At 36.6% G+C, this 22,693-nt stretch overlaps 1 long non-coding RNA gene across 5 annotated transcripts; it reads right to left on the bottom strand.

Annotated features, from left to right (window-relative positions):
- Positions 1-14,090: 14,090 nt before the first annotated feature.
- Positions 14,091-18,220, bottom strand: LOC147624288 (uncharacterized). 5 transcript variants are annotated; one of them, XR_015269079.1, is made up of 5 exons: positions 16,937-18,219; positions 16,464-16,583; positions 15,014-15,083; positions 14,821-14,936; positions 14,091-14,694 (listed from the first exon to the last, which is right to left on the bottom strand). It is a non-coding gene; the product is annotated as an uncharacterized LOC147624288 (long non-coding RNA). The 5 variants fall into 5 exon arrangements; XR_015269074.1 differs by lacking the exon at positions 15,014-15,083 and having other exon boundaries at positions 16,937-18,220; XR_015269076.1 differs by lacking the exons at positions 16,464-16,583; positions 16,937-18,219 and having other exon boundaries at positions 15,054-15,710.
- Positions 18,221-22,693: the final 4,473 nt, after the last annotated feature.

A 22,693-nucleotide genomic window follows, 5' to 3' on the forward strand; every position in this document is an offset into this window, starting at 1 on the left:
TAGCCCTAGAAGGATGGGCGTATATACAAGCCGGGAGAAAAAACCTCCTAAAGAGGGAAAAAGTGCCCCGGCGGTCCTAAGTGTGTTCACACACATCACTGCCTATATATATGGCAACAAATACTATGATTTCATTGAAAGATTGTTTTAAAGACAGCCAAAGTTGTAAAATGGAAATTCATATTGGGTGTGTAAGTGGTATGACTACCTTGAATTTTTCTTGAAATGCTGGCTAGGGGGCCTAGGAACTCTTTTCCTCAGTACCCGGGCAAAATAGAATCAAATTTTTATAAAAAAATCCCACCAATGCAGTGGTTGGGTGGTTGGCTAACCCATAGGCTAGATCGAGGGATTCTTGCGATACAAATAGTTACGATTAAGTTACGTTAGTTAGATTAAGTCTTAGGAAGACCCTTGTTCTATGGGAGGGAATCAGCGGCTGCGCCTTGTTATTAAAGGAAGAAAAAAGTGATGATTCTATGGACCAAGTGCAACTCTCTTCTTTGATCTGACCATGTGACTTTCGGGTTCGGTTGAATCAGTTTAGATACTTAAGACTTTGGCTCGTTAGATCAATTCTCGTGTTATTAGGTGATTTCCCTGGTGGAATTGCCCGTGCCTTCTGGGTAAAGGAAAGTTTGTCCGGACCCAATTTCGGACAAACCACCGCGCTAGTCTCTTGTCCGAATATCGGTGGGAGAGGCCTTGAGTCTGGATCCCCGCCCTGCGTGAGATGGTGACACCGCTTTTGTCCTCAGCACCCTCGGAGGGGGCATCGTGGAGGGGGCGGGGGTCTCACAACATGTAGTTGCAAGAAATTCACGGATTATGCTTGTATAAGACTGTTTCTTCAAATTTTCTTCTTCCACCCACCAAGGCACTTTCACTGCAAGACACATTGGAATCATACTAGCAACAAAGGGATGAAACATGTTTAAATTGAATAAGAAGTTAAAGAGACGAAATTAAAAATAGCAAAATAAGACGTGATACAGCCTCATCATCACCGCTTTCTAGGTTCCTAAAAACATAATGTTTAAGCTATACCCTAGAGAATTTTTACTATAGATGTGATGCCTTGATGGTTATATGTGTAAACTCTCTTCTCCCTCATCTTCTTTCACAAGAAACTCTCTTCTCCCTTTACAAGCAAGAAAGGTCTCTCTCCGTTCACAAGAAAGAAAGGTCTCTCTCCCTTCTTCACAAGCAAGAAAGGTCTCTCTCAACAAGCATCACAAGCATTAAGGCAATCTCAAGCTCATGTCTTTTTTATTTTCTTTAAGATTTTTTGTTAAAAATAAACTAATTTATAACATGTTTTGTGTAGGGTTTACAAAGCTCTCACCTCTTCACCCTCTTCTCTCTCTTCTCCCCTCACAAAGAAGCTCTTTTTTTCCTTCACAAGCAAGAAAACCCTCTTTCCATAAGCATCACAAGTACTAAGGTAATCTCAAGAAAAACAAAATGATTACATGTTTTATTTAGGATTTGAGAGTTACCACAATGTACTTGCTCTCTCTCTTTTCTTTATGTTGCCCTTTTCTCCTTCTCTTGTATGCATGCCTTAATAGTTCACCGAATTTATTAAATAAAAGCTTTACTGATCTTTTTTATTTTTGTGGCTAGGTTAAGGTAAGTAGCCCACATCTTTGGCAAGGAGTCTCAAATCTGAAGCTTCTCCAAACTCCCTCAGACGTCTCTATAAGCTTATAGCTCACTTCTAGCAAGCATAAGATGTAAGCCCTTAACTTGAATCTTTGCTATTTTTTCACCTTCGGGTGTGTCGACGAGGATTGATTCTTTACTTGTGTTTTTTTTTAACCTATGCATAGAGCTTATGCATAGGCTTATTGCACAAGCCTATGCATAAGCTTTATGCATGTATGCTTTATGATGCATGTATAAAGCTTATGCATAGGCTTGTACATTAAGCTTATTCATAAGCTCTATGTATGCATGTATGTATGGATCTATGTATGCATGTATACATAAAGCTTATGCATAGAGATTTTGCATTATGCTTATGCATAAGCTTTATGCATAGAGATTTTGCATTATGCTTATGCATAAGCTTTATGCATAGGTTGTGCATAAGCTCTATGTATGCATATCTCTTTTCCATTATGCTTATGCATAAGCTTAAAAAGCCTATGCATAAAGTTTATGCATGAGCTTATTAATGCATAAGTTATTCATAAGCTTAATGCATAGGTTGTGCATAAGCTATATGTAATATGTATGCATATCTCTTTTGCATTATGCTTATGCATAAGCTTAAAAAGCCTATGCATAAAGTTTATGCATGAGCTTATTAATGCATAAGTTATTCATAAGCTCTATAATGCATTAAGCTTATGTATGAGATTAATGCATGAGCCTATGCATAAGCTCTATGCATGAGCTTAATGCATATTTCTATGCGTAGAGCCTACGCATGAGCTTAATGCATAGGCCTATACATAAAACTCTACGTGCATGAACTTAATGCATAAGCTCTATGCATAGACCTTATGCATGAGCTTAATGCATAAGCTCATGCATAGAGCTAAATGTATAATCTTAACGGTATTAATTTTTATAGATGTGTGGCCACCTCCACCAGAGAATAATCTAGCATATAGAGGGCTCCCCTCTCTCTTTCACTTTGCCTACCTCTCTCTCTTCCACTTTGCCTACTCTTCGTCTTTCAGCTCTTACAACACCATGGCGTACTCCTATCCCCTCCACCCACACAATAGACCCTCTTACATCCACGGTGCTATCTCCCCAACATACTATGGTACATAGGGGTCTGCAGTGCCAAATAAGAGTCATGATACTCTCAAATGGTTGTTCTGGCACATAGAAATTTCAAGCATCATTGATGGCACAAAATAAAGGTGAGAAGATTATGGTGGATGGGGTAGGAAACTTTACAGTTAAGTGGCACATGAGTGCCGACTTGAAAGCATTGAAGCACATATATGGGGTGTGTGGGGATCCTAGATCAACAAACCCATGCCTCTATTGCATGGTAGGCATGAACAATCTAGAATGATAAAACCTTGCAATGGATTGTATGAAGCCTCCATCAAGAGAAAAGACAAAGAAAGTAATTGGTGATGAAGACCAAACCAAGGATAATGAGAAATCAAATATTAGGATCAAGGGAAAGTTAACAAAAACAATTGAAGTCAAGGGTGAACCTTGTATTATGCCTGAGGATCCCATACTTCCTATAAAGGAAGATAGAGTTCACATTTGTACTTTACATGTAGAAATTAGAATACTAGATAAGCTATTAAAGCTTCATCTTGAATATACTCATTCCATTTTGCCATTAGAGCTATCAGATGTGAGATATTAATTTCTAACATGGGCTTTCATGGTGGACGGACATGTGCAACTTAAAACGGATGACAACCAACCAGGTACCACTGGTGATGTTCTAGAAGATGTGTCGATATAAGGAGCCAACGCTATGAGGTAATTATCAAACTATGAGAACAAACAAGTTACAGTAGTATGGGAATGTTGGAAGGCTCTATGCGAGCACACAACTAGCCAAGCGTTGTATAAGAGTATGGATAGTCCTTGATAATTTTATAAAACTCTTACATAAGGAAATGACTAAATCAGATTATGCAAGTCACTTTGAGACAGCATCAAGACGCTTGTGAAAACAATTCTAGCTACCTGGAGGAACAAGGATGAGACAAGGACATAACCTTCTACTTAGTAAGAGTTTTTGCTTCATGTACTTCATGCATTGACTAATTAATGATATAAATTAATTAATAATATGTTCTTTTTTCTATGTGAAGCATATTTTGTTTGCACATGGTCCATACTTTGTGAAGAACCAAGGGCCTCTTGCTACATGGAGTACTCAAGTCATGGAAAAATCACACTATGCTACACGTATCAACTATTTTCGTACAACTCGGCATGGTGGTGGGAAAACAAAAACAAATTCATTATGAGAGCTCTTCAACACATTCTACTGAAGATAAATTCAACAATACAATGTAATATTTAAAAGCCAGATTATTTATACCACACAAAACAATGTAATATTTAAAAGCCAGATTAGTTTATACCACACAAAAATATAGCCACTATTATTAATATTAATATATTATAAGCATTCACCATGCTCAATAAAGTGTAGATCTCAATCCGGGATGGAGAAAAAGCCATGGTGACATAAATCTTCCAAAATTTTGAAGAAAGTGTTCGCTTTTAAATGAGTAGCAAACACTATATACCAATAATTGCTCTACATTAAGATAAATACTATGTAACAAGTTTTTTTCAATACAAGTATAGAAAGACTTCTAACATTGTTGTGGAAAAAATAGGTAATATTTCTTGAAAATGAGAAACATTTGGCATTTTTCAAAATCTCATCAAAAAGTTTCACTTTTTACCTCTTTAAAAAGTGTTCTACACATACATACAGCACCACCAAAAAAATCTTAATATTTTGGACACTTTGCGGCGTTTCTTACAAAATTTGACATGAAAATAAAGACTTGGTTTTGCTTACTTTTTGAGATTATAATTGAAAATCTAACAATAAGTTTTCAAAAACATGCCAAAATAGAGACATTCTTTATCATTGCCATCTTCAATCCGGAAAAAAAATGATACAACTATAAAAAAGGAGCTATTTTCTAGACATACAACTAATGGCAGAGCTATGGTTCCTCATGATATTGCTATCATACCATCACCATCACTAGTTGTGCTTCCCCTGAGAAGGTAGACGAGGCATCCTCTTCTTCACTATCCACAAATATATTTTTTTCTTCTATGTGTACACTTCAAGCTTAGACTACTTCGGTCTACTGCCATGCTAGCATGATTAAGGATGTGCTACATAGTGTAACTATAAAAAACTATCAATTTATATGAATATATTACAAAAGTCTTATCTTGATACAATTATTATCTTGATTATAAAACCCTATTTTGTCTCTTGATGAAAGTAGTATTAAAATCCATTTTGAAGCTCTTGAGTATCACAATTTACAAATTGATAATATATACTTTTTTGAGAGAGTATGTTATGTAGAGATAAATTGTAAAATATCATGAATAAGTTAATATTTTTAAAATGTCTGATTTTAAAAAATGTTACAGTCATTTTTTAAGAAAAAGTGTCCTTAATGTGAGAAAAAAGGGCTACAATAGTAATTTTAGTTATTAAATAAGTTTAGAGAGCATGAAAAAGCTCACTTTAAGAAAAAAAAGGTTTACACTTTCCAAACTATTTTTGTAAAATATCAAACGAGAGCTTGGGTTCTAATCTTGTTGGTCACTACACATAGTAGGGATCTTTTAGCTACAACATTTGTAGCCAACTTAATGTAGAGCAACAACTTTTCAACTAAAAGTTATTGTTTTACATAAACTTGATGCAAAACATCAATTTTTTGGCTAAAGCGTTTATGGTGTGCATCAAGTTGATGCAAAACATCAACTTTCTATTAAAACATTAACTTTTTTCACAAAACTTGATGTTTTCCCATCAACTTCACAAAAGTTGATGCAAAATATCAAGTTTTCCACAAAACTTTATGCAAAACATCAACTTTGCCACAAAATTTGATATTTTGCATTAAGTTTCAGCAGATACTCCGGGAAAGAAAGTTCAAGAGGTCAATTTTCACAAATAGCCTGATTTTACAATTTCTTCCGTGTAAGCATGGTCATACGACCTATTCCACAAACTTTGAGTACCAACATTACTGTGTTTCGGTGCGATTTGACTCAAAGTGAATTGTTTCCGTGACGTCTGCATATTGCACCGAACTATGGTTATGTTGGTACTCAAAGTTTGTAGAATAGGTCGTCTGAGCATGTGCTACAGACGAAATTGCAAACTCAGGCCATTTGTGAAAATCGACCTTCGATCCTCTCAACTTTCGTCTCCGGAAAGCATCTAAAACTTGATGCAAAACATCAAGTTTTGTGGCAAAGTTTATTTTGTGCATCAAGTTTGAGCAAAACATCAACTCTTAGCCTAGAAGTTGATGTTTTACATCAACTTTGATATAAAACATTAACTTTTAGAAAAAAAAGACAACCACTGTGGAACTTTTTTTCTTAACTTTGAAATATTTTTGGATTGGTTATGAGAAATTTTTTATTTTAGTCATCGAAAAATCTGTAAAAAAAAAATCATTGAAAATAGTAGATAGTAGCTAGTAAAATCTTAAAAAATTAGAAAAAATCCTATAAATTATAGAGAATTAAAGAAAAAATATGCCTTAGATCAAGTGACATAGATATAACATAGGTTTAGGTATAAGGGTCACAGATGGTTGTAGGATCAGGGTCCCCAGTTTTGTCCACTCAGGCACCCTGTAAACAATAAAAAAATAGGCATTTGTTTACCTTTAGTGGCTAATCTCTCCTAGCAAATAAAGGAATTTTCTTTTAGGTTCTTTTGTTAGAACATCACATTCAAAGTTCGGAATATAGTTGCATAATTTGATTAAGCATTAGATATTCAAAAGTCCTCATTTTCTTAGGTACAAAGTCAATGTATACACCCTATCCCAAATTTGGATTGATTCCATAAAATGCTAATATCTTTTACATATAAACTCATATGAGATTCCCACTTTGTACCTTAGATCTTTACATAATATAGAGCTTAACTTGATTTTTTGAGAAAATTTTAAGCTATTTGTCCATTTTCTTTAAATATTTCAAGGTCTTTCAAGTGTTATAATATACGCCACTATTTGTACCTAAGAATATTAATAATCTAATAGTAAAATAATATTTTTGATGTAAATCATCTAAAACCTATAGAGACTAGTGTATTTGCAATGCTGCATCTATGGAAAAAAAATTTGGATCACTCTAATTATGGAAAGATCATTTTTTAAATCGTTTCATCATATTTTTGATTAATTAGACTAATTTATATTAATTTAAGTTATATTGCATTAATTTAAGCGCATGTGTATTTTCTATTAGTTGCTTGATCTCATTTGAAGTACCTTGTCCCCCCCCCCCCCCCCAAATTTGCTCTCCAAGCATTGTCCCAGTCCAGCATAAACTGCACAAAACTAGACACCTTAATCTTGCAACAACCCAGACCTAAAAAAGACACATAGTCGCAACCTTTTGGGAGGAGGCCATTTTTTTTAAAAAAACACTTATCCATGTATCCATGTAGCACCTTTGTATCATAAATAATATTGCCGCATAGTGGATGCCAAAATTTCATGATAGTAGAAGTCTTAGAGCTAGAAGAGATAATCCATGATGACCTATAATCCATTAGTTTTAATCCAGACGTGCAAGACTCCATTGATTTGGAAGACCATGATTCAGCCTTGAATTTTATTCTACAATTTAATTTTAAAGATGAAGAACTACAAGCAAATACACATGGTTAGACTATCTATGCCAGGGAGGGAGATGCACATGAGCCTAGACTCTACCATGCCTATGTGTAGTAGTATGCTCTCTAGCTTGAAGCTACCATCATCGTGAAAGTTCCAAGCTTCTCTCTTTTGCACCAAGCTCCTCTCTACCACCATTTAAGCAGTCCCAAGCTCCTTTCTTTTCTCTCTACACACCAAGACAATGTCGCGGCAAAGATTGTATCTCTCAGCATCCGATTCGCATGTCCTCCAAATAATTGTAACCAGATCTCATTCCTACACTACCCTTATACATACCATCTCTCAGAATCCTTCACGTGTCCTCTAAGTAATTGTATCCAGAGCTCATTCCTACATTACCCTTAGACATACCATCGCCTAATTAGTTTATGATAATGGATAAAGTTATCTGCATCAAACATCAACATACGCATACTATGAATTTTTGTCACCACCACATATCTACATGATATAGGCTATGATTTCTTTCCACCACCATATACCCATATTGCATAACAAGCATTTCCTTCATAAGAACAAATGCCTAGCTAGGTCAAAATTTACACCCATAGGCTATATGATGTTTCCCTCTAAAATTGTCTTACTAAAAAAATATTTCAATTTTTTACTCTTTTAACATGCTTAGGTTTACTCATAGCCTCCATAGTTTTCATCTTCTACATATGTATGAATAGAAGTTTACCTTTGTATACTTATAAGATGACTTCAGCATTATTTGTATATCATGCCCACTACCTGCTTATAGGTAATAGATCAAATAATTGTGTCATGCAAACCATCAAGATAAGTATATATTCAAGGCTTTGCTATTTAGGTCTAGAAATAGACTCAAGGATGTTTGTAGGATTTTTCATAAATTATGGAGTTTATAATGTTATATATTCTAATACTTTTTGAGTTCTTGTCAAATAATGTGCATATTTATGCATAGTGGTAGAATTTGTTCCAAGAAATTCCATTAAAAAAAAGTATCTTCCATTCATGAAATATTTAAATTTAATTTTTATTTAAAAAATATTGATATTTCTAGCTTAAATATTTCGTAAGGCTTATGCATAGTCTTATGCAAGCTTTATGCATAAGACTTTATGCAAGCCTTATTATGCATAAGCTTCCATAAGCCTTATGCATAAAGCAGAGCTTATGTATAAGATCTATACATAAAGCCTTTATGAAAGCTTTATGCATAAGGCTTGCATAAGCCTAGCTTGCATAAGGATTTATGCATAAGGCTTGTATAAGTCTTATGTATAAGCATTATGCATAGAGCTTATACATAAGGCTTCATGCTTTTTTGATGTGGAGTGCTATGCATGGATGAAAGAGTATAATCTTTTTGAATTTTTTTACTCTCTTATGCATATAGCATATATTTCTTATGCTCTCTTTTTCTATGCATAAGGTATTCTCTCTATTTCATAGAGTTCACATGTGTATAGACATAGTCATCACAATGCTTACTAGAACTCCTTATGTTAGTGTTCAGTGTGATGAGAAGTGACTTTGCATGCTAATCTAAGGATCAAGCGAGTATTGTGAAGTGGGATCCTCTCACATATTAGAGCATACATAGGCTCTATGCATGCATATAGATCATGCATAGAGCTTTTCTCTCATAAATGTGCTACTAATCACTTTTTTTCATGTTATGTTTTGTAGGTCTTGCATTGTTCTCCCCTCCTTCGACTTGACATTGTTGAGGTAATCACTCTTATATTCATGTAGTAATTGTTAATGGAAGCTCATGTTTATTGCATCCTTGGGTGTTGGGTTTAGGGTTCAGCATAGTGCATAAGGCTTATAGCATAAGCCTTATGCAAACTACGTAAGGCTCTATGCATAGAGCTTTATATATAAGACTCTACATGTAGGCTCTATGCATAGAGCGTTATACATACGACTCTATGCGTAGACTCTATCCATAGAGCTTTATGTATAAGGCTCTATGCGTAGGCTTTATGCATAAGGATCTATGCGTAGGCTTTATGGCAAAAGGCTCTATGCATAGAGCTTTATGCAAAAGGCTCTATGCATACAGCTTTATGTATAAGGCCTTTATGAATAGCTATTTATGAATTTTTTATCTTCAAGCAATTGACTCTTATACATGTATTTAGGTTGGGTTGTATTTATGTATAGGAAATGTCGATCGACCCATCATCCACCACAGGACCCAGATGTTGCAAATCTACTCTCTATCACATCAACGAGCGATATAGGTCACAAGCTTGGACACAGTTCACTCAAATACATGTATGGTTCAACAAAACCTTTTCATATACACAATTTTTACCCTTTATGCATTTTGTAAGTCTTATCATTTAATCTTATATACATGCCGCCTTACCATTGGGCCAAATAGCAATGCCATACGGGAATCTACCCCATATGGCCAGTTGTCTCCATGGGAGAGTCCACTCCTTTGATAGGCGCAGATGCGAGTGTGGCGCAGGTCCGAGTGACATGGGTCTGAGTGGTGCAAGCCCATCACGGTATGGATGTTATGACCCTACACCACCTATGTCGACTAGACCCACCCCCGCTCCCTCACGTCCGTTTTCACCATGACAACAACCTAGTAGGGAGTCTAGGGAATAGTAGACATGCTAGCGGGGGGGAGCAAGCTACATTTTCTTTGGGAAAAAGTAGCACTAGGTCTCCTGAGTCGTCTCCCCAACAAGGGGGCTCTTCATCCGCTCATTTCAAGCTAGCCCCTAGGAGACCAATTCCACCATTTGATCCATACACCCTACCATACAACATCGATGTCGATGGTGCCCTCGTGGTGTGATGGATGCAAGAAGGAAGCAAGTCATGAACCGCATACATGTACTTGTTAACCTGAAGTTCACGAACTCCTTTAAACCTTTAAAAAGTGAAAAGCACAAGACAAGCTCTTAAAGAAATATGTCATTGATGTGCTCAAGGTAGAGTTTTCTATTCCACATATGGGTCTTTGCTTCTCAGAGGAGTGGATGAAGAGAAGAATGAAGCTTCTTCTCTCTAATAGGAGAGAAAACATATAGAGAGTGGCAAAGAACAATTTGCAAAAGCCCAACATTTCTGCTCAAAAAAGGAGGAAAGGAGGCACACGCAAGGCTTCATGGAGAAATCACCCACGTGCTTTTCAACAACAAGCTGCGGGGCGAGTGCCTCTTGACTACAGAAGTGAGGGGCTTCACACTTTGGCTCGGGAGGAAAGTCCTCTTTTATTGCTCGTTTTGTAAGTACCTATTTTACTAATCATTTCCTTTAGCTCGGGAGGAAATTCATTGTTCATTTTGTAAGTACCTATTTTACTAATCATTTCCTTCTCCACTTTGACACTTTAGCTCTGGAGGAAAGTCCTCCTTCATTGGTCGTTTCATAAGTACCTGTTTTACTAATCATTTCTTTCTCCTCTTTCTTTTTTTTTAAATACTATATTGTTTCCTTTAACTAATTCTATATTTTCTTAATGTTTTTTTGTAGAGGGAGGTTGTTGGGCATGATCGAACAAAGGAGGAGTACGATGATGGCTACAAATCCCCTCGTCCCATAATTGTGGGTGTAGATGTGTACGCGAGGCATACGCTTAGACGAGTCCGTTTTGGGGACTTAAGTAGATGAGGTAAGTAGTGAAACAGACCTTCTCTTGTCTATATCTAATTGTCTTTTATTGCATTACACTTACCTTTCTCTTGTTTGCATGTATGTTGGATGAAGGGGAAGAGGAAGAGGAAGATCTAGATTACGAGCATGAAGGGGAGAAGGAAGTGAAGAGGAGCACAAAGACAATCATCAGATTCTGAGTAGCCTCTTCTTTGATTTATTTTTTGTATATATGGCCAAAGGACCGATAATTTTTGAAATATAATACATATTGGGCTCACTTGCATTCTTCTCAGTTTATGTCTTTTTCAAGTTTATGTTTGTACCACAAAACTGTGACTCTATTTTACTAAAAAAAGGAGGTGGGGAAGACTGAGGAGTCCTATGGAGACTCCCCAGTCTGTCCTAGCTACTTTTTCCCAAGCAGTTCTTTTGCTGCTCAGCAGGAAAATAACAATGAAATATTGCCCTGCTAAAAACAGCAAAATATTGCAACTCAACAGAGCAACAAATATCATTAGGCAATGATATTTCGTTGTTGATGAGCAGCGGCAGCTTTTTAGCATCAAAATCTCTAGATTTAAGAGTTAAACTTTAACCCCTAGTTGTGGCTCTAAAGACCTATGCAGTAGATGGGGAGAAATGTCTCTAAGGCCATATCTGCAGTAGACCTAGAGATTCCAATGTCTACATGAGATATGATTCACCTCAACTAAACTATTTATCTTTCTCTATATCTAAAGAAGATGTGGCTCTAGACGACGAGTAGGTTATTAGAGAAAAGGGATAAATGGCCCTTAGGCCATATCTCCAAACTATATGGCTCTACTTATGTATCTCCATGGCATGAGCTACCCACCTCCAATGCCTTGAGCTAAACTTAGAGCCTATATTGTGGGTCTAAATCCATTGCCAAGGAGATTTCACCTTAGGACAATATCCATAAGACCTATGGCTACATGGCCATATCTCTAGTTCTTGAGCTACCTACCTTTGGAAGAGGTATGGCCCAATGGTCATTTCTACACACACCCACCAGGCATGAGTAGCCAACCTCAAGGAAAGAAATTGGTTTTGAGCCATCTCTCCATGCCTAGAGCCTTCCCAAAGGTTGCTAACCTATCTTTGTAATAGGGATTGTTATGTTGTGTCTCATTTCCCTTTTCACTAGATGATGTGGACATATGGCTCTCTGGCTATAATTCCCTACCTTGCCCTACCCACATATACATAAGATATTAACCACCTCTAATTAAATTTTTATCTTCTCTCATCTCTAGAGGAGGCATGTATCTATAGGGATGAGTCATTAGAAAAAAAAGGAAAATGTCCCTTAGTCTATATCTCCAAACCATATGCCTCTACTTCCATATCTCAATGCCATGAGCTACCCGCTTGTAATGCCTTGAGATAGACTTAAAGCCCATGTTAAGGCTTTGAAGGAATAACCCGAAGATTAAGAGAAGATATTTCTCTAGGGAAATATCCATAAAAGATATGGATACAAGGCCATATATCCATTCCTTGATCCATCAACCTTTGGAGAGATATTGCCCAAGGGTCATTTCTTCACACCCACCACTAATTAGTGTACCCCAGCTTTTTTTTAACACAGTAATTTCACTACTGAGAGCAACACAAATAGTAATGAAATATCACTGCTCAGCAGAGCAGTGATCCTGTTGACAAAAATATCAACAAAATGGGTCAGACATCTCCCTACTCTTCTAGTTATAAAGTGCTGCTATTTCCACTGCTACACCCTCATTCGGTTGTAGTTACCCTCATTCTATTTTAGTGATGTTAGCACCGGCGTGAGCTACCAATCTCTTAAAAAATTCTATCAAAGTGTATTGGTGAGAAGTGGCTCTATGGCCACCATATCTCCATTTCTTGAGGAACTTTCCCCTTAAAGGGATACACCACAAGGGTCATTTTGTCACACCCACTTGTAGAGGTATAAGCTAGCAATGTCTATAAAAGATATAGACCTTGAGCCTTTTTTACAATATGCCTACATTGTCTAAGCTAGATATTTCCATAGAGACATTTATCCATTACCATGGCCATGCAACTCTAAAGCCAAGAGCTAGACTTTAAGCCCCCCATGATGTGCCTCTAAAGACCTATCCAATAAATGGGGAGAAATGTCTCTATGGTTGTATCTAGAGCAGACAGACCTAGAGATTCCTACATCTATATGAGATATATCATATGATTCACCTCAAATGAACTATTTATCTTGCTCTATATTGAAAGAAGGTGTGGATCTAGACCAACACGTCATTAGAGAAAAGGGAGAAATGGCCCTTGGGCCATCTCTCCAAACCATATGGCCAATCTTCTCTGTACTCTATGAGATGTATAAGTAGAAAAACATCATGATATCTCTAAGGATTTTAGATGCGCAAGAACATCGCTTTATATATATATATATATGTATATATATATATATATATATATATATATATATATATATATATATATATAGCAAAAATTATGATATAATAGAAGTTGGTATTTTTAACATATTGTAGTATCATAAATGTAACTAGCTCAGTAATAGGGTGACTGCATGTTCATCTTCGTCCATGTTTTCCCCCTCTTTGGCTTCCAGGACTTGCCAATTGCTCCCTCTGTGCATGTAGCCAATTCTTGTTCCATGGCCTGCATGGAGATGAAGTCATCATAATAGACCATTGTTTGCCCTTCATTGAACCTATTTTGGATGAATTTAACTCTTCTTGGAGTTCCTCATCTTCCTGTATAGCAAAGACATCTCTTCTAGCAAGGTACATCGAATCACAACTCAAGAGTCACTCCCAAAGCCAATTCCTGACACACATGAGTAAGAACCATTGTAGCCGCACTATGGACACATGGACCTAAACTTTGGCAGTATGTGGTAGGTTCCTCTTTTGTTGAGTAAAAACTTGTATAAATTTTCATCCAACAAGATTGTTGTAGACTCATTGTGTTCTGGGAAAGGCTTCCAGAAATAAATACAAAGCTACATCCTCTAACAACCATAGTACTTCTATAGAACATAAAAAAAGATCTATTACCCAAAACACTTCATAACCATCGAGAGAAGAATCAGCAAGTAATGTATGCACACTCATTCAGAACAGCCAACTTTGGCAAGGGAACCAAAAAACACATTTCAACATCCTTTGATGAGTCAACAGATGACATGTTAGCATTTGTGTCCATATCACCATTGGTCTACATGTCCTTAGGCTTTGCACCCCACCACGAGTGTCTCTACAAGAGCATCACAGGTATCATCTGCACTCATTTTGCCACTATTATGATTGGGTTATCCTCCTCTACTGCAGCAACATTTAGGGAAACGGTAACACCATCACAAGCAGCCTGCTTAGCAACATCCATCTGGACATCATTGCCCACTATACCGCCTCATCTATTGTGGCTGATGTTACCCCTTGCTTGGTAATGATAACCACCACATCATCAGTAGTATCATCACCTTCTTTTAAATAATTTCCCTTCACGTTGACTAGCTACACCAAAGAACCTTCATCCCCTTCTCCATCCTTCTCCTTAACATTGTCAGTAGACACTTGATCAACCTCCACCATAGGCACCACCTCATCTTTTATACCTGGTCATACACTACTCTTGGCACACTCACTCACACATCACCTTCCATGATGGGACCTTTGTCAAAATTGGTCTACATTTACAGATTTTGAGAAGAGCGTGAAAAATAAGGTCAGGCTTATATCAACCAGCTTGATAATTGAGTGACAAACAGAGTGGTGTAGAACATTGTAAAGAATAGCCTTAGTAGATTAATTACCATCATCTTTAAAAGCTTCTTCCTTTGCATCCTGGTCAATCAATCATTGCTCGAAGAGACGGCCTCTTGCAAGTGTCCTGCTCATAGATGTGGTTGTGTTGCCCTCTTGAGACCACCTGCATGACAAGTCCAAGAGTTATTATTGCCACCTACAACCTTAACAAAGCAAGCTACCTAATATTATGCATATAACCAAACTAATGTTGGTTGCTGGAAGGGGTTTGCTTACTAACTTCCACCATAATGTTTTCTTTCCCATGAACCTTTGCATATGATAAACGAAGAACAAAACATCTAGATCAGAACCATAAACATTTTTATGTGTCAAAGTATAGTTTGCTCAAACTGCTTTACTCTCTTATAGTTCATCATTTTGCTTTTAAATATGCCAATTGCAAGCTTAAAAGTAATGATGACAAGCTTTATACCAATGGATTATGATAAGCTTTAAAGCACCCACTCTTTTAACTCTTTAAATCTTACAACTTGCAAGTGCTTTAAAGATTGGAAAACTACTTTAAAGATTGTAAGATTCCATTGTTTTAAAGCTTGGTTGTGCTCTAAAGTAGTTGATTCTTGCAATTTTCAAATTAGTGGCACCTTATGCAATTTCTTTAAAGCTTTCAAACTGCAAAACTATTGTAAATCCATTGCAAGCTTAAAAGGAATGACATGCTTTTAAGTAATGGAATATGAGACCCACTTTAAAGCACCTGCACTTCTAACAACGATTTAAAGCTTGCAACCTGTAATTACTTCAAAGCCGTTGAAAGCTTAAAAGCAATGACAAGCTTTAAAGCAATGGAATCTAACAAACTTTAAAGCACTTGCAATACTTCCTTAAAAGTTTGTACACGTGCATTAAAGCTTGCCATTACTCTGAAGCTTGTATGGTTACATTGTTTTAAAGCTTGGTTGTGCTTTATAGCAATTTCTTCTTGCAAGCTTTAAAGTAATGGAATCTTATGCAAGTGCTTTAAAACTACTTCAAAGCCATTGTTATGAGCTGAAAATCATAAAAAGCTTAAAGCAATAGAATCTAACAATCTTTAAAGCTTGCAAGCTACAGCTGATGTCTGCTTTCCAACACCTGCACTTGATGCCACAACTTTAAATCTTGCAAGATATAACTATTGCCTAGTTTCAAAAATTGACAAGCTTTAAAGCATTTATATCTCTTAATCTTTAAAGTAGTGGTATCATATGCAAGTGCTTTAAAGCTTGCAAAGTTCAACTGCTTCAAATAAATTACAAGATTTAAAGCAATGAAATGTCACAAGATTCAAAGCAAGTCACTTGTAACACTGCTTTAATGCTTGCAACCTGCAAGCATCTGGTATAAAACTTGAAAATGCTTTCAAGCTTGTAACTACATTGAAGCTTGCAAGATTCCATTGCTTTAAAGCTAGTAATTGCTTTGAAGAAGTTACTTCTTTTGCAAGCGAGCTTTCCAACACCTTCACAAGATGCCACTGCTTTTTAAAGAGCTTGCAAGCTACAACTTAAACCGTTGGCCCACTTGCAAGCTTTTTAAGTAGTGGAACTTGTTGTCAAGCCTACCCTAGTGTAGCCATGCCTTTGTATGCATAAAACATTCAAAGAGCATTCAAAAACATTCTTCAAAAAACAATAAAAATGCACACCTTTTAGAGAGTCCTTCTTCAATGCAAGGTTGCCATATCCAAAGACCACCTTCTTTACAGCTTCAGAAATAATATGATTGCATTCAAAATGTGCACACACCTCTGATGTTTGTACCAAACCTACAAATCACATGGGATGATATTTATACTTGCAAGAAATCATGAATATACCTACAACAACAAGGTCCTCCAATAAGAATTCACAACCAGAGCATTCTCCCCTACATTGTTGCCCCCAATACTTGCAGCATGTGTGAGTACTTCAAGAGGTGTGGGAAGCAACGTAAACACAATCCCCCTTCTTAGCTGCTGCTCTAGAAAGAGTGCAAAAGAAAAATGGTCACTTTCTTCTACCCAAACACGTACTAAACTGTCATAGTTCACCTATAAATTAGAAAACAGCAAAATACTATTGAACAACAAAAAACCAGTATATTGTGAAATAGCATTCAAGCGAAACAAGACACCCAAACCTGGGAATAGTCTCCTAACTTGTGCAGACTCAAGAAGGGACTTATGGTCCAATGCTCCTTCTTTGGCCCCAAGTCTTTAAAGATGCTTCTTGCTCCACCAAGATTTCTAGCTTCAGATCACGCACAGCATTTTCATTTGGAGCAAGAGAATCTCTTAAGCTTTGCAACTTTGTCATCAACACCTCAATTTCATCCTACACACCAGCAACGCATTTGTGGACACCTGCATTTTCCTGCCACTTTTCTTTTTCCTCATCCAAGGCAAGTTTTTCGATAGTTGGAGACTCTCCATCCTACCTCTACAAACAACAACTTCTCACTATGTCTCCTACCAGGCGAGCGTGCTCCTCTACCAGATGTGGTTGTGTCTCGTGCTCTACTGAAACCTGTGCTATCAAAGATGGGCAGCCACAATGTAAGCATCTAGACATCCTGCAGTCTTCTAATTCATGAGCTAACAAAGAAGGATACGCCAAGAGCGAATGTTTCAAAACTGTCCTGGCAGTTACTCGGGTCTCTCCGAGGAAGAGGTAGATGATGGGTCTCCAATAATGTTGCAGGGCACATTATCCTTTCTCCACCAAAAGTTCTTTCTCTCAAAACCCTCAGGTTGCTTGGCCACAGTGTGTAAAACACTCTCTGCAAAAACTGCCCATGCAACTTTGTGATGTGCTTTCTTTGTTGGACTCTATCCCACAGTTAGCTCTTGAAAGAGAATCCACGTGCAAAAGCAAGACTGGCCTCATAATTTGGGGCCACTTCCAGTACAGATGTAGATGCAAGAGCAGAACCTTTGCAAACAAATCTGGCCGAAGAGACTTCAAGTGAAGTTTACCCACTGCTGGAGCTATGTGAGAACACTAACAGCCATTGCTTCTCAAAAATGTCATCATCTTTCATATTATGCGTATTGACCCCTTCCAAACTAAAGCCATACTCCTCATGGAAGTCTTCCTTGGTTACACAGAACCAAGTAAGGATTAGGTATTCTACATCCGGTGCATGCCATCATGGATTTTGTTCAACTGGAAATAGACACACATAAACACATACAGTTATACAATTAACTTATACACACACTTTCACGAAGATATAGACACTAACTTATACACAAGTATACACATAAATAAACACAAAACTTACATACACTAACTTTTACAAGCACTTAGACATAGATATGCACTAACTTTAAAACACATATATACATAAATAGACACGCATTACTTACGTATTCTAACTAAGACATACACCTACACAGATGCACACTAACTTATATATACAGATATACTTACATAGACAACCACAACTTACATACGCCAACTTTAACACACACACACACACACACATAGATGAACAATAATTTATTCACAAAGATATACATACACAATCACACATAAAGCCCAAATAATTGTTTAACAATTTCTTCACATCCGAAAATAACAACATAGGTTATAACAAAAAACAAATTATGAAAACATACCTTTTACGCTCATTGGTTCAATTTTGGTAATATTTTTTGCAGGTGTTTTTTGGTGGAGGCGTCTTTACTTAGCTCTTCTGTTTTAAAATCTCCATGGCTGGTACTTAATATTGTGTTTTGAAATCTTCAGAGTCTACACTACTGCATTACATGTACGTAAAACACATGCCATTAAAGAGAACCTAGTATATATATCCAAAAACCTCCAGTACCAAATTTTGGAGTGAGCATGCCATTAAAGAGATAGCCTAGTATTTATATCCAGAATCCTCCAGTATTGATTTCATCATGCCATTAAGATATCCCAATCTAAGGTTTAAACAATTAAATTTTTAACTTTCAGCCAATCTAGGCATTTCATCAAACACCTCTACTTACCTTAATGAAATGAGAAATGTGTAGGGTCAAGGTCACTATCAACTGAGCCTATGATGCCCACTAATTTCCCTTGCTCATCTTGGATAATAAGAGAGAGAGAGAGAGAGAGAAAAACAACATTTAGAGAAAACACACACACACACACACACACACAGAGCATGCAAACAAACCCATGCAGGAGAGAGATAAAGGGGGAGAGAAGAAAGTGTACCACCTATAGTCTGCCATTACCCATGTATAGGAGGAGGAGGACGAGGAGAGAAGAAGAAGTCAAAGAAGGAGAAGAACAAAGAGAAGGCCACCACCTCTATGCCCACTACCACCACCAATAGAAGAGCAAGCATTGGTTCTTCTTCTCCTTCTTTCCTTTCTTTTCCACATCTACAAAGGGGAGAGAGAAGGACAATAAGAAGGAGAGCTTATCTTCTTCATTAGCTTGGTCTTATTTGAAGAAGAATTGTAATAATAACAATAAGAATTCTTCTTGTTCTTTTTTTTCTCCATGTCAAGTTGTAATTTAAAGAAGCATAAATGTTTGTAAAGATAGCTAGACCAAGAGTCACTAGTACAATCTGTTTTAAGTCAAGAACCTTCTTGGTCTCTAGCAAGAAGGTTTGCAAAGATTGCTAAACCAAGATTCACTAGTACAATCTGTTCAAATCAAGAACCTTTTTGCTCTCTAGCAGCAAGGAACCGTAGTGATAGTGGTTAGACCTCTTGTCTTAGATTGTGAAATTCCGAATTGCTGAGAAATTTGTCGATCCCTCTTGTTTGAGCCCTTCCTCTACTCTCAATAGTCTAAGTAATCCTTCCAAAAGGAAGGTTAAGGTAGAAATCTTGCACCACTCTCCTCTCCACTCTTGCTCAATCACACTCACTCAAGGTAGCAAGCATACATAACACATTCCAATCACACACACAAGCATGCACACTGCTGTGTTAGAAATTAGGCCTAGAGTTAACACAAGCTATGGTAGCTTGTATTGAAACATGGCTATGATATTGGAGCAAAGAGAGAGAGAGAGAGAGAGAGAGAGAGAGAGAGAGAGAGAGAGAGAGAGATAATACACAAATTAAGAGAGATATTTACAGAACTCAAATGATGTAACCTACGTTGTATTTATTCAATCAAGTAAAATGCTTTTATAGAGTTAGAGCCTCTCTTTTATGACATCACTGCTTAGGTCAGTATAGGTATAATATCTAGATATTTAGGTACACCCCTCTCTAAGAGTATATTCATACACACATATACATATGAAGCCTTTTTAGAGACTGTTCACACACACTTATCATTTGTTACTTGGATAAGGTATGTTCTCCAACACTCCCCCTCAAGCGTTATCCTAATATGCACTTCATTTGGATAAATCTATGCATGTTACATAGTTTCACTTCTAGAAGTTGTGTCTAGTTATGTCCTTGGAGTAGAGAACAGTGCTATTCAAGACACTTTCTGTGTGCTAGAAGTTTTGAAGGCCCATGAGCCTTTATGCTCTACAAAGTTTACATCTTTTTTATAGGCTTCTTCTTCTTCTTCACACACACATACATATGAAGCTTTTTTAGAGAGTGTTCACACATACTTAACATTTATTACTTGTATTTTTCAACACTCCCCCTCAAGCATTATTCTAATACGTACTTGATATGGATAAATCTATGCCTGTGACATAGTTTCGCTCGAAATTGTATGGTTCTATCCTTGGAGTAGATACTAGTCAAGCCACTTTTTGTGTACTAGACCTTTAGAAGGCCCATCATACTTTGCAAAATTTGCATCTTCTTTGTAGGCTTCTTCTTCTTCATGTGTAATGATAGCCTCTACTTTCTTGTGGCTCTCATGTGTTTGCATTAAAAGACCATAAAACTCTATTTGCAAAGAAACTTCAAAATTCTTTGCCAAATCTCCAAAAGGCTTGTCCAACTTTTCATAGGGTTCTTTGGAGGTAAGGAGATCTGCAATATGGTATATGAAATTATCAGAAAGGCCAAGGACTATGAGGCCAAAGGCTCTTTGGTCCCTAAGCTTCCATGCTTTCTAAGCTACATCTTCAATCTCGAGAATCTTCTCTTCTCCTTCAATGAAAGGCCATACGCCCTCGCTCGTGTGAGACTAAATTTTACTTTAGTCTACCAAGAATGAAAACTTTTCCCATTGAACTTATCAATGAATATGTGGCTACATGAACATGTGAATAGCCATAATATGCTATGAATTTCAATAGGTCTTAATAAAGGCAAGTTTCTAATGCAAATGCTAATCCCTTACAAAAAATGCTCCCAACAAAAATTAAGGTTTTTAAAAATTAAGATTTTCAAACAATGATTTTTTAAGAAATGATGTTATAGCATGCTATAGCAACACTCTAATGCTTGATTTATACTCTCAATTTTAAAAAAATAATGAAGTAATTAGAATTAGTTGCTCTGATAAAACAATTGTTAAAAATTAGGCCTAAAGTTAGCTGCTTGCACACATGATGGTGGATTGTACTAAAACACGATTATGGCATTGAAGCAGAGACAGAGACAGAGAGACAAACAATGCACAAATTAAGAGATTTACATGATCCAAATGATGTGACTTGTCTCGTATTTCTTCAATCAAGTATACTGCTTTTATAGGCTTAGGGCCTCTTCTGTATGATGTCGCCGCTTAGGTCAGTACAAATATAATATCTAGATATTTAGATGCACCCCTCTAAGAGTGGCTTCACACACATACATATGAAGTTTTTTTAGAGGCTATTCACACACTTATCATTTGTTATTTAGATAAGGCATATTCTCTAACAACCACAATAAAGCAAGAAAGAAGATAAAAGCTCAAAAGAAAAAGAAAGCTTTGCACTTAAGAAATGATTGAATTCTTCCTATTCACATTATCAAAGATTTTATGTATACAGTAAGCAAGAAGGTAATAGCTCAAGAGAAGAAGAAAACTTTGCACTTGAGAAATCAATAAGTTTACATGGACTTTGCATGACCACGTAATGTAAGTAGATGCCCATTGTCTATCTCTACCCATATACACAAAGCTTGTGGTTGAATTTTATTACATCATTAAACCCATGGCCCTACCAAATGTAAAATGTTCTTGAGCTAGAGACGAGAATTCCAAATGTACAAAATATGTGAGCACAAAATCCAATGATTATATAATATTCGATGCATGGCCCTTTTCTTTTAGTTTATTCAAAAGAGTTTGAGACAATGGGGTTAAGATAAAGAGTATTAAATTCAAGAAATATCAAATATTTTACTTAGAACTATATATTTAAATAAGATATACCTTAGTGTTAACCACTCCGTAGCTTAGCATAGTCTCACCCGCCCGAGACACTGTCATCTTACCCACTCAAATGAGCACGTATCTTTAGAGTAACCTTACATACCAAATAAAGAAAGTCTAAGGACTTCATGTATATACTTTTTTAAGACTATTAATAAAGATCGGACCATTTTTAAGTTTGATCGGCCTAATGTGAAAAGTAGTCACTTATATGACACATAAGTCATTTTTGATAATAAACAATACCCAATCATTTCTTTACAATGGAATACTTGCAATAAACAATACCCAATCATTTCCTTTCAATGAAATACTAGTGAACCTCTCCTCTTCCCTCTTCTTGCTTGCATGTATGCTATTGCATCTTGCATGTTTAATGGATGCTTTCTACATAGGATTGATTGTAGGTTTTCTGCTTGCATTAGCTTTTGCTTCCCCCATATTTGTGAGAGAACTATGGTGGTTGACCATCTCTTCCTCCATCTAGGCATAGAGAGCTCTACCTTCACCCCATCAACAAGACACATTTCAATGTGACAACGGAGCAAGGACACGATGTACGAGCTACACATGCTTTTGAGACGCTTTATTACATCTTTCTTTG

Source organism: Cibotium barometz, chromosome 25, assembly GCF_041138505.1.
Source record: "Cibotium barometz isolate CiBa-2024 chromosome 25, ASM4113850v1, whole genome shotgun sequence".
NCBI lineage: Eukaryota > Viridiplantae > Streptophyta > Polypodiopsida > Cyatheales > Cibotiaceae > Cibotium > Cibotium barometz.